The sequence below is a fragment of the Trichechus manatus genome, unplaced genomic scaffold (assembly GCF_000243295.1).
Source record: "Trichechus manatus latirostris isolate Lorelei unplaced genomic scaffold, TriManLat1.0 scaffold00181, whole genome shotgun sequence".
NCBI lineage: Eukaryota > Metazoa > Chordata > Mammalia > Sirenia > Trichechidae > Trichechus > Trichechus manatus.
In genome coordinates, this window is record NW_004444117.1 from 524213 (window position 1) to 537398 (window position 13186).

At 37.6% G+C, this 13186-nt stretch overlaps 1 pseudogene; it reads right to left on the bottom strand.

Moving 5' to 3' along the window:
- Positions 1 to 971: 971 nt before the first annotated feature.
- On the bottom strand, positions 972 to 4582 carry LOC101356585 (olfactory receptor 2T27-like; annotated as a pseudogene).
- Between the last annotated feature and the right edge of the window lie 8604 nt (positions 4583 to 13186).

The window sequence follows — 13186 nt, forward strand, 5'->3', positions numbered from 1 at the left end:
GTTCAGAAGCAGATTGTCAGGCCTTTCTTCTGAGACATGTTTGGATGTGTTTGAACCACCGACCTTTTGGTTCGTAGCTAAACGCTTAACCATTTGTGCCACCCAGGGATTCCATTTCCAACATAAATAAAACTTTATTCCCTAGTATCTCTGAAAGTTTTACCATTAGTTATTGCTAACTACCTAAACCCATCCTACATTATAAGAGATAAAAAAAAAACTTTAAAAGTGGTAAATTATTTTTTAAGGCTAGTCTAAGGAAGTAACTAAGTCAACAAATAGATCAGTGTCTCCCATCTTCTGGGACACGTGAGAATCATTGGAATGTCTGTCAGTCAGATTCCTGAGCCCCTCGTCCATGGATTCTGATTCTATAGGTCCAGGATGGGCACAGATCTGATATGTTTAGCAAAAATTGCAAGTGATTCTAATGCAAGTGATCAGAGAGCCACTCTTTGTAAACACTGACACAGACTGGAGACTACACTTTCATAGGATTAAGAGGAATTAGCATCCTCTTATGTAGAATAAAACAACACTGCAAACTTACTTGATGTTCAGCAATCTATCATCATTCCTTTTCATTTAACCAATGGATGCTTCTGAGGTACCTTCTACGTGCTAGGTAATGCCATGAATGCTAGGGGTGCAGACACCGGGTGTCTTTCTCTGATAGAACCAATGTGAAGTTTGTTACACATTGAAGTATCTGTGACCATTAAGTAAGAATGGTAGAGAGGATCGATGGGTATGGTCCCTGTCCTTCAACAGTGTGTCTTCTAAAACAATTAGTCTAAAATTCCAGAATAGAGAGATAAAATGGGTTTAAATATTTTTTCTACAGATGAAAAAAAATTTCAGTAAAATTAGTTGACTTTTCTAGGCTCTCACAGATGTTATTTATGAATTGACAACTTGTTCCTCTGCTGGTGTGTCTCCATATTATCTGCAGCAGATGGTATTTCTACCTTCTACCTAAAGGACAGACACCTCCCTATCAACTTTTTCAGTGTACTTAGAACTTCCTTGTTCCTAAGACTGTAGACAAGGGTGTCCAGCAGAAGGGTAAGAACTGTACCAAACAGAAAGAGACCCTGATTCAGCTTTGGAGTCTTGGCAGCACCGGGTCTCATGTAAATGCACATACCTGGACCAAAATAGAGACCCACCACACAGAGGTGAGAGGATCAGGTGGTCAGAGCCTTGTCCCTGCCTTCTGGGGAATTCATTTGAAGGACAGCAAGGAAGATGAGAGCATAAGACAACAAGATGAGTGATAAGGGCAGCAGCAGAACAAGGATACTTGTCACCACCACTGCCTTCTCATAGGCTGAGATGTCCTCACAGACAATCCTAAGGACAGCCATGACTTCACAGAAAAAGTGGGGGATCTTTCTAGAGCTGCAGATGTGGAAATGCAAGGTGAACACAGTGTGGTCCAGGGAAGTAAGTGCCCCTCCAGCCCAAGACATGGCGATCATCTGCAAACAAACCCTAGAACTGATGATGATTGGGTGCCTCAGGGGATTACAGATGGCTACATAGCGATCAAAGCACATGAGAGTTATGAGGATGTATTCGGCAATGGCCACAGTCAGGGAGAAGAAAATCTGGGTCCCATAGGCCAGGAACGAGATGCTCCGACATCTGGAGAAAAAGTTGGCCTCCATCTTGGGGATGATGCTAGAGGTCAAAGTCAAATCCATTAAGGAGAGCTGACTGAGCAGGACATACATGGGAGTGTGGATCCGAGAATCAAACCAGAGGAGGAGAATCAGAAGAGTGTTGCCAGTGAAGGACGCCATGAAGATCAGGAGGATGATAGAGACCATAGCTGTGATGTGTTTAAACTCTAGAAAGAAGCCTAGGAGGGTGAAATCTGTGAATTCTGTTTCATTTCATCTCCTGATGTCTCTCTGCGATGATAACAGAAAAGAAAGAGATTTGTAAAAATTGTCATAGAAGTGAAGCAGTTTTTTATTAAATTTTATTTTCAGAACAATATTATAACAACAGTGACAAATACTAAAAATGATACTTTGAATTCTTTATATTTTTCCTATATTAATTGCCAATCCTTGTCCATGTGATAAAGTACTTTATAAACCAGGGAGATCATAGTATAATACATTTAATTTAGTTTTATTTATGAGAGGTATTTTCATATTACCACAAACTTCTATAATTATAACTTTTTTATGACTGTAAAATCTCCAATTCCTTATCTTCCAGTTTTTTGCTGTTTTAGAAAATGATGTATTTTCCCTTTTTGTGCAGTTAGTTATTTTCATCTTTTCAGTGAAAAATTTACACTTATTTCAGGGTCAGCTATTATAGACTTTATTTGGTCATAGGAAAGCATTGCCAATTTACGTTATGGGAGGATTTTTCATATTTTTAAAATGCTCCTGCTTTATTCAAACCTTCTGTCTCTGGGCATCATAATTTAAGGATAAACTGATTATTAGAGCTGTGCTTCATGTTATACACATTTATGGCTAGTTAAGTTTTTAACCTAATTGCCCCAATTTTCTATCCAGGGAAAACACTCACTTTGTTTACATGATCTATACTACATTCACAGGAGCTACATTCACAGTGGTTAAGAGCTACAGCTGCAAACCAAAAGACTGGCAGTTGGAATCCACCAGCCTCTCCTTGGAAACCCTAAGCGGCGGTTCTACTCTGTCGTATAGGGTCGCTATGAGATGGCAACAGGTTTATAATACATTCAGATTAGTATCGATAAGGGAGAACATTTTCTTTCTACATGACCTTGTAGGATTTTCTGTTGACAAATTCATACTATTCTTCCCCCACCACCATTCATTTATTTAGCACTTGCTATGTCCCAGGTGTACTATTCTTAAATACTTGTTACAGCAGTTATGTGCATGACGGGCACATGGAAAAACTAAGGCTCATTTTTCCCCAGGCTTCCTGACTTTTTCCTCCTTAGATTTTCTTAGCTGTATATACTGCTCTTCCCTCGTACATGTACAACCTTTTAAACATCTGCACATATTTTTGCCTAATTATAACAAAGAGAAACACACTCATCTCCTCCCATGAGGCTGATATAACCTTGTTACAAAAACCTGACAAGAACAGTACAAGAAAGGACAATCGCAAGCAAATCATACTTATGATAAGTTTCCAAAACCCTAAAAAAAAAAAGAGCAAATTAACTCCAGAAACATATTAAAAAACATAATTATTTGAATTTAATGCGAGGCAAAATTAACAATAGAACATTTATAAAGTTAGTTCCCCCATATTAAAACTGATTAAAGAGAAAAATTATATGTCATATCCATTAGATTAAAAAATGATAAATTTTACCTCCATTAGATTAAGAAAATGATAAAATTTACCACTGCTTTATGAATGATTTAAAAAACACTCCTAACAAACTAGTTGTTGTTAGTTGCTATTGAGTCATTACTGACTCATGGCGGCCCCACGTGTGAAGAGTAGAACTGCTCCATAGGGTTTTCAAGGCTGTGACCTTTCAGAAGCATAAGAGGCACCTCTGGGTGGGTTTGAATTGCCAACCTTGGCTAGTAGTTGAGCACTTAACTGTTTGCACCACCCAAGGGCTCAATAAACTTGTAGTAAAATGAAATACTCCAATATCTTACTCTATTATCTTCTTGACAGTCTTTAACATTCACTTCTTCATAACCTCATTGAAAACATAGTTTCTAAATTGTTAGGATACTGTATTTTGAAATACCTGTGTATATGTGTGCATGTATCAACATTAATGACAAGATACAAGTTTCTTTTACTCTTTATGGGAAGGTCTAAAAGAACCTGTCCTTCCTGTTTGCATCCCGCCTGCCACACATACACACTCAGAAACAATGAAAAGTAAGCTACCGTGTTAGGTCAATAATCATTTTTCTAGTTCTACTGTGGTTTAAACTCACTGTTTCTATCCAGATACTTAATTTAAATTTGTTCGCCAAAAATAATGATCAGTTTTGACCCTGGAAATTGTGATAACAACAACAACAACAAAAATCTAAGTCTGTTCTCCCTTTGCACAGCTGTTCCGGGCCACAAATTTTTTTTTTTTAATTGTACTTTAGATGAAGGTTTACAGAACAAATTGTTTCTCATTAAACAGTCAGTACACATATTGTTTTATGACATTGGTTAACAACCCCAAGACATGTCAACACTCTTCCTTCTTGACCTTGGAGGACCTTTTCTTCTTCCCTCTTTGGTGAAAATATACATAGCCAAAGTTACACCATTTCAAAAGTTTCTACATGCACAATTCAGTGACATTGATTATATTCTTCCAGTTGTGCTACTATTCTCACTACCCTTTTCCAAATTGTTCCATTACCATTATCTTCAATTCACTGCCCCCTAGGCTTCCCATCAAATCTTTTGAGTTGCTGTTGTCAATTTGATCTCACATAATTTTTTTTGTTGTACGTTAGATGAAGGTTTACAGAACAGTTTCTCATTAAACAGTTAGTACATATATTGTCCTATGACAATGGTTAACAACCCCATGACATGTTAATACTGTCAGGGCCTCAAACTTTTTTTGAGTACTTAGACCCATGTTGGTTGGCACTGTCAGAAAGAGACATCTATCTGTACACATCCAGCTTTTACTTCAGTATACTAAGTTGATTGCCTTAAAACTAAGTGGTTACATACTAACTAGGGTCTACTGGGTGTCACTGGTTATTTTATTGATTGGACAGTTATGATTGTAGATATAGTGATAAATTTAAGATTAAAAAACAACTATTTTAATGACAAAATTGGCCAACATGCATCTTATTCTTTTCTGCTTTAAGGTGAGTCTTGGAGGAGGTTAGTGGGTTGTCTGTACCTGATCTGGAAGCATTAAAATGGTTAGAAACCAAGACTTCAGAATGGCCAAAACTTTGAAAATTGTTTGGCTTTACAGAGAAGAAAATAGGGGCTCTGAGATTTAAATGCCATGCCATTTAGCCACCCAATCACACTTCATTCCTAGTTCAAGTGCTGCTTTCCAAGAGAAAGCTTTTTGGTGTCCCCAGACTTGGTTAAGTTCTGTCATTACAAACGCAGAAGATTCCAGATTCTACTCATGACAGCGCACATGGAAATCTAAATTTCATCATTGTGTGTGTGGTTATACATGTTAACATCTGTCTTACTAAGCTATAAGATTTATCATGGAAGGAACCGCGTTCTACCTTTTTTCTCCAGGATTTGGCATGATATCTGACAAATAGTCATCTTCAATGAAAATGAGTTAAATACACACATCAGCTTAGGGCTAGAATCCAGGGCTTCAGACTTTAGAGCTAATACTTGGACCAAACAAGGGGCTTTTGCCACAAAAATAATCTTTCTATCCAGACATTGCTGTACTTTGCCTTATGGTACTTACTGACTTCAAAACACTTCCTAGCATTTTGTTTTATTGGAACAAACAGGAGGAGGTTCAACATTGTTATGTCCACTTGAGAAATGATACTCAAAAAGTGCATACAACTTCATCTGGTCACCCAGCTAAATACCAGCTTTCCTATTCCTAGTCAATTATCTGTTTACTGCAACGATTGAGCCACTGAAATATTACTGAGAAATGATTATAGAATTAGCATCATGAATGGATTTTCACAAACCAGAAAACTTGGATTATATCTCTACTAAAATACTTATCTAGTAATTTGTATCAAATCAATATAATGTCTTAGAATCTTGTAAAATATTCAAAATTTTACAGATGGCCCATTGATGCTGATTATATAGTTACACATATAAATGATGTCAGAAGGAAATTACAGAAAATTGTGTTGGCCGTATTAGTTACCAAAACCCCTCTGTCTCCTCAGCCTGACTGGTTGTGGGCAGTACCTAAGCCCTAATTCCCTACCACCATGGGGTTCAACGTGAGTGGCGGGTCAGCCCTGGCACGCTCCCTCTTCCTGACTCGAGCCATGCCAGGTCCTCATTAAGAGCTGAGGCTCCCACGTGCAGTGTCCTAGAGGAATCCCCTCCCCAGGATATAATTAGTTTTTCAAAACTAGTGACTAGCTACATACTCTGAATTATTATTATTATTTTGGTCAGTGGCACTATCATTTTCCCAGAGGTGCATCTTGGACTTTTTTTTTTTCCTATCATTAATCTCATATAACATTAAGCAAGTTATTAGTTTTCATTTCTAGTATTTCTCATTTTTCCCCTTTCTATTCCGAGGACCCACCCTCTAATCCTATTTTCTCTGTCTAGAATTATTCCCTTTTTCCTATCTTCTTGTCTAAAATCTCCCCTTTCTTCGAGATCAGATTTAACTCTTGCCTATCCAGTGAAATCTTCTTTTATTTCCACGGTCAATACCAACATTTTTTTTTGCATGGTTAATTACGACATCTTTCTGCTTGTCATACCTACATTGTACTGCTGATCTTTTACCACTCTCTTAAAATTGGCAATAAGATTTTTAGGGTACAAAAGTCTAGGGTTTTGCCTCAATCCTCTTTTTTTCCACCTATAGTTTGTCTTATTCTTAGTAGGCACTGACTTAAAACTGCTAATTAAATTAAATTACATTAAATCAACACACGCTGTACTGTGTGCTGGGAAATCAAAATGGAAAACAAACAAATGCACTAAAGCCTGCTATAATGGGGGAAACCAATTTATGAAAAAAAGATTATGATGCAGGGGATTAGTACCACAATGAAATATATGTAGTTATTGGCACAGCAGTATATGGAGGGAATCATTAATTTATTGAGGTGGAAAGTGGGTGGATGGTCAAGTAAAGGTTTCATGGGATAAATAATAGCTGAATTGGATCTTGGAGAATAAGTAAGAATTTTCCATGAAGATAAGGAATGAGGCAATTTTAAGCATGTGGAGCTGTATATGCATTCAAGGCAAATAGATGAACATGACTTTTATGGAGAAACTTGCTGTTAGCTGCCCCAAGGTACAGTGAAATGAAATATGGCACCATCGCCATGATCATTGTGGTCTCAGACAATTATGATTCATAGGGTTCTCACTGGTTGATTTTTGAAGTAGATTGCCAGGCCTTTCTTCCTACTCTGTCTTAGTCTGAAAGCTCTGCTGAAGTCTGTTCAGCATCATAGCAGCCCACAAGCCTCCACTGACAGACGAGCAGTGGCTGCACATGAAGTGCATTGGTTGGGAATAAAACCCCACTTCCCACATGGAAGACAAGAATTCCACCATTCAACCACCACTGCCTCACTGGAAAAAAAGTTAGTCATCTGTAATTGCTGCTGGATAAAGAAGCAGTGAGATGGGTGATGAATGAGGTTGGGATGTGAACAGAGGGAGGCCCCAACAAATGTACAACCAGTTTAGCGAAGGAGGGTATGATCTGGGTACTAAGTTACTGTATCTTCAACTGTACCTTCCTAGAAATGGTGAATTTCCTATAATTAATAAATATTATGAGATAAAGGAAAGTTATTGGAACAAGCAACCTATTTCATCGGGCACATTATTGGAGTCAGACTCAGCAAGAGCCTTGAAAGTTTAAAGGAAATGTAAGGACATCCTGTGTTTGGAAAGTATTTAATGCTTTTCCACACCCTTCTCTCTTCTTTCTTTGCTCCACAGTCACCTTTGCTGATTATAATAATGATGTTATTTGGGTTTCAGTCAAATATTTTTGGCCACTAGATCCTTTCAGGCTCCTTTTTAGATATCATATATATATATATATATATATACACACATACACACATGCATACGTATGTATATATACATATATACACACCTACATATGTATGTATGTGTATATATATGCACATATATGTATTGAACTGGTTCATCAAACTAGGTATATTTAAAAGATCAATAATGTTTTAAAAAGTGAACTTTTAATTTTAGAACAGTTTTATATTTAGAGAAGTTTCAAAGAGAGTACAGAAGTTTCCATATACCCTTCACCCAATTTCCCCTGTAGTTAACATCTTACATTACTATGAAAATGAAATTAGTTCTATAGTAAATTTAAGGATCCAAGTTTAGTACATTAATATTCTTTTTCCTTCTCAGGATCCCATCTAGGAAACCACATTTCATTTAATCATCATGTGGACGTAGTCTCCTCTGGGCTATCAGAGATTTTTAGACTTTCCCTGTTTTTAATAACATGGACAGTTTTGAGGAGTAATGATCAGGCATTTCATAGTATGTCCTTTTTTTTTTTGATGTTTTTCTCATAGTTAGACTGAGGCTGTAGGTTTTTGAGATGAAGACCAAATGCCAAATGCCCTTCTCATCACATCAGTATCAGGGGTACATGATGTCTGCATGTCTTATCACTGGTAATGTTCACCTTGATCATGTGGGCAAGGTAGTGTTTGCCAGGTTACTTCCCTCCCCGCTTTGATACTCTCGTTTTTTGAAGCTAGTCACTAAGTGCAGCCTATACTCAAGGAGTGTGGAGTAAAGCTCCATCTCCTTCAGGGTAGAGTATCTATATAAATTATTCTAAATTCTTCTGTTCTGAAGATTTTTCTCCTCTATTTGTATATTTATTCAATCATTTATTTATATCAGCATGGACTCATGAATATTCATTTTATATTTGGGGAAAAATCAATATTTTGACTAAAAAAGAAAAGAAAAGAAAAATAGCCACAGGTGGTATATGCAGCTCTAGACTTTTTTAAATTTTATTTTGAGATAGTTATACATTCACACACAGTTTTGAGAAATAATAAAGAGTGATCTGGTATAACCGTCACCCAGTTTTCCCCAACTGCAACCAGGAAATTGACATTAATACAATCCCTTGACATACTCAGATTTCGCTAGTTCTTGTATAAACTTATTTGTGTTTGTTCATGTATTCAGAGCTATGCATTTTCTTTCACATGTGTAAACTTGTGTGACCATCAAGATACGGAACAGTCAAGATACAGAACAGTTCCATCACAAGTTTCCCTAGTACATGTAGTCCCAATTTATGACATGGTTCCATTTTTTGAGATTTCCTTCGTAGGTCAGTTCTGACATAAGTCTAATATCTCTGTTTTTTTTAGTTTTCATTATTATTGCTTTTTACTATCAGTATCCTTATAAATCCAATATTTATTTGTCAGCATCAGTGTCATAGTATGAAGTCGGACTTCTAACAGCTGTCAGGCACGTGTGCTCTTCAATTGTCATATGTCCTTAGAGTGGAACACTGCCCAAATTTCTATTGGTTACGACTCCCTACACTGACACTGACACAGACTTAACTGTAGACCAGGCCACAACCTGCTATACGGCAGTGTTTTGATCAGTAAATCACAACATTGAACATCTGTGAGTGAACATCTGAGAATAACATCAGCAAATTACATGCTACAACATTGTACGCAGTACATATTACTAACAGTAAGATATACTAAAAAAAAAACCTCAAATTGTCATAAGTGTGGATCATCATACTCCAATACTTCGTAAAGTGGGGACTACCAGTATTACTCTTTTATGCCACTGCCACTTCCAGTCTTCCCCCACCTTAATCCCTGGTAACCACTAATCTGTTCACTGTCTCTATCATTTTGTCATTTCAAGACTGTTATGTAAATGGAATAATACAGAATGCAATTTTTTGAAATCAGCTTTTTTTTTTTCTCACTCAACATAATTCCTTTGAGGTCTATCCAAGTTGTTGCATGTATCAATAGTTCACTTATTATTATTTTTTGATTTTTGTAGTTTAGGTGAAAGTTTACATTTCAAGTTAATCTCTCATACAAATATACACACATTTCTATGTGACCATAATTGCTCTCCCTATACTGTGACAGCACACACTTCCTTTCCACCCCTGATTTCCCATGTCCATTCTATCAACTCCTAACCCTCTCTGCCTTGTCATCTCACCTCCAGACAGAAGATGCCCATCTAGTCTCTTGTATCTACTTGCGCTAAGAAGCACACTCCTCATAAGTATCATTTTATGTCCCACAGTCCAGTACAATCTTTGTCTGAAGAGTTGGCCTCAGGAATTGTTTTAGTTCTAGGTTGACAGAGTCCCGAGGCCATGCTTTCTGGGGTTCCTCCAGTGTCAGTCACACCATTAAGTCTGTTTTTTTTTACTAGAATTTGAGTTCTGCACCCCACCTTTCTCCTGCTCCAACAGGAAATCACTGTTGTATTCCCTGTCAGGGTGGTTATTGGTGGTAGACAGGCACCATCCAGTTCTTCTGGTCTCAGGCTGATGAAGTCTCTGGTTTATGTGGCCCTTTCTGTCTCTTGGGCTAATACTTTCTTTGTGTCTTTGGTGTTCTTCATTCTCCTTTACGCTAGGTGGTTGGGACCAATTGATGCATCTTAGGTGGCCGATCGCTAGCTTTTAAGACTCCAGACGCCACTTACCAAAGTAGGATGCAGAACATTTTCTTAATAAACTTCGTTGTGCCAATTGACCTAGATGTCCCCTGAAAGCATGGTCCCCAGACCCCCACCCATGCTACTCTGTCCCTCAAACCGTTTGATTGTATGCAGGTAACTTCTTAGATTTGGTTTAGTCCAGTTGTGCTGACTTCCCCTGTAGTGTGTGCTGTCCTTCCCTTCAACTAAGATAATTCTTGTCTACTGTCTAGTTAGTGAATAACACTCACCGTCCCTTGTAACAATCAAAGAATGTTTTCTTCTGTGTTTAAACCTTTTCTTGTGTTCTTATAGTAGTGGTCTTATACAATACTTGTCCTTCTGTGACTGACTAAATTAACACAGCATAATGCCCTCCAAATTCCTCCCTGTTATGTTTCACGGATTCATCGTTGTTATCATTGCGTAGTATTCCATTGTGTGAGTATACCATAATTTGTTTTTCCAATTGTCCGTTGATGGGCACTAGGTTGTTTCCATCTTTTTGCTATTGTGAACAGTGCTGCAATGAACATTGGTGTGCATATATCTATTTGTATGTTGGCTCTTACTTCTCTAGGATACATTCCAGGGAGCAGAACTGCTGGATCTATGGAACTTCTATTTCTAGCTTTTTAAGGAAGCTCCAAATCGATTTCTTAAAGTGATTTCTTACATTCCCACCAACAGTGTATAAGTGCTCTAGTCTCTCCACAACCTCTTCAGCGTTTATTATTTTGTGTTTTTTGGATTAATGTTTGTCTTGTTGGGGTGAGAAGGTATCTCATCGTAGTTTTGATTTGCATTTCTCTAATGGCTAATGATCGTGAGCATTTCTTCATGTGTCTGTTAACCACCTGAATATCTTCTTTGGTGAAGTGTCTATTCATATCCTTTGCCCATTTTTTAATTAGGTTGTTTATTTTTTTGTTGTTGAAAGTTTTGCAGTATCTTGTAGATTTTAGAGCTTAGACGCTGATCAGATTTGTCGTAGCCAAAAATTTTTTCCCAGTCTGTAGGTTTTCTTTCTTTTTTTGTGGTGAAGCCTTTTGATGAGCATAAGTATTTGATTTTTAGGAGCTCCCAGTTATCCAGTTTCTCTTCTGGTGTTTGTGCATTGTTACTTATGTTTTTTATTCTGTTTATGCCATACATTATGACTCCCTATTTTTTCTCCCATGATCTTTATCATTTTCAATTTTATATTTAGGTCTTTGATCCATTTTGAGTTAGCTTTTGTGCATGGTGTGAGGTATGGGTCATGCTTCAGTTTTTTGCAAATGGATATCTGGTTATCCAGCACCATTTGTTAAAGAGACTGTCTTTTCCCCCAGTTAATGGACTTCGGGACTTTGTCAAATATCAGCTGCTCATAGGTGGATCAATTTATGTCTTGATTCTCAATTCTGTTCCATTGGCCTATGTATCTGTTGTTGCACCAGTATCAGGCTGTTTTGACTACCGTGGCGGTACAGTAGGTTCTAAAATTGGGTAGTGTGAGGTCTCCCACTTTTTTCTTCTTCTTGAGTAATGCTTTACTTATCTTTCCATATGAAGTTGGTGATTTGTTTCTCCATCTGTGATGGTTAAGATTGTGTGTCAACTTGGTTGGGCCGTGATTCTCTGTGTTTTAATGTAATCACTCCCATGATTGAATATACTGTGAGTAGCCAATCAGATGAAAGGGAGTCTCCTTGGGGGTGTGGACCGCATCTGTATATAAGCAGACGTTCTGGCTTTTTGCTCTCTCTGGATCCTGCAGCTGCTTCCTGTCATCTCATCTCCTTGAGCTGTCAGCTTATCTGCTAAACCTGGGATTCGTCAATCTGCACAGCCTGTGAGTGGGAGCCCTGCTCTCCAACCTTCCTATCTTGGACTTGCCAGCTTCTGCAGCTGTGTGACTTAGGAGAGGCCTCTACCCTGATCCACGGACTTGGGATGTTCTAGCCTCTACAATCACATGAGCTGTTTCCTTGATATAATCTGTCTATATATATATATTTACACACTTTATTGGTTTTGCTTCTCTAGAGAACCCAGCCTAAGACACCATCTCATTAAAAAATGCCTTTGGAATTTGGATCAGGATTGCATTGTATCTATCGATCACTTTGGGTAGAACCAACATTTTCACAATGTTGAGTCTTCCTATCCATGAGCAAGGTATATTTTTCCATTTCTGCAGGTCTCTTTTGGTTTCTTACAGTAGTGTCTTGTAGTTTTCATTGTATAGGTCTTTTACGTCTCTGGTTACATTTATTCCTAAGTATTTTATCTTCTTGAGGGCTATTGTAAATGGTATTGATTAGGTGATTTCTTCTTTGAAGTTCTCTTTGTTGGTGTAAAGGAATCCAACCCATTTTTGTATGTTTATCTTGTATCCTGATACTTTGCTGAAATCTATTAGTTCTAATAGTTTTCTTGTGGATTCTTTGGGGTTTTCTGTGTATAAGATCATGTCATCTGCAAATAGAGATACTTCTATTTCTTCCCTACCAATTGGATGCCCTTTATTTCTTTTTGTAGCCTAATCGCTCTAGCTAGGACCTCCAGCACAATGTTGAGTGAGAGTGATGATAAAGGGCATCGTTGTCTGATTCGTGTTCTCAAGATGAATTCTTTCAAACTTTCTCCATTTAAGATGATTTTGGCTGTTGACTTTGTATAAATGTCCTTAAATTATGTTGAGGTATTTCTCTTCTATTCCTGTTTGGCAGAGAGTTTTTATCACGAATAAGTGTTGGACATTGTCAAATGCCTTTTCTGCATCAATTTGTAAGATCATGTGGTTCTTGTCTTTTGTTTTATTAATGTG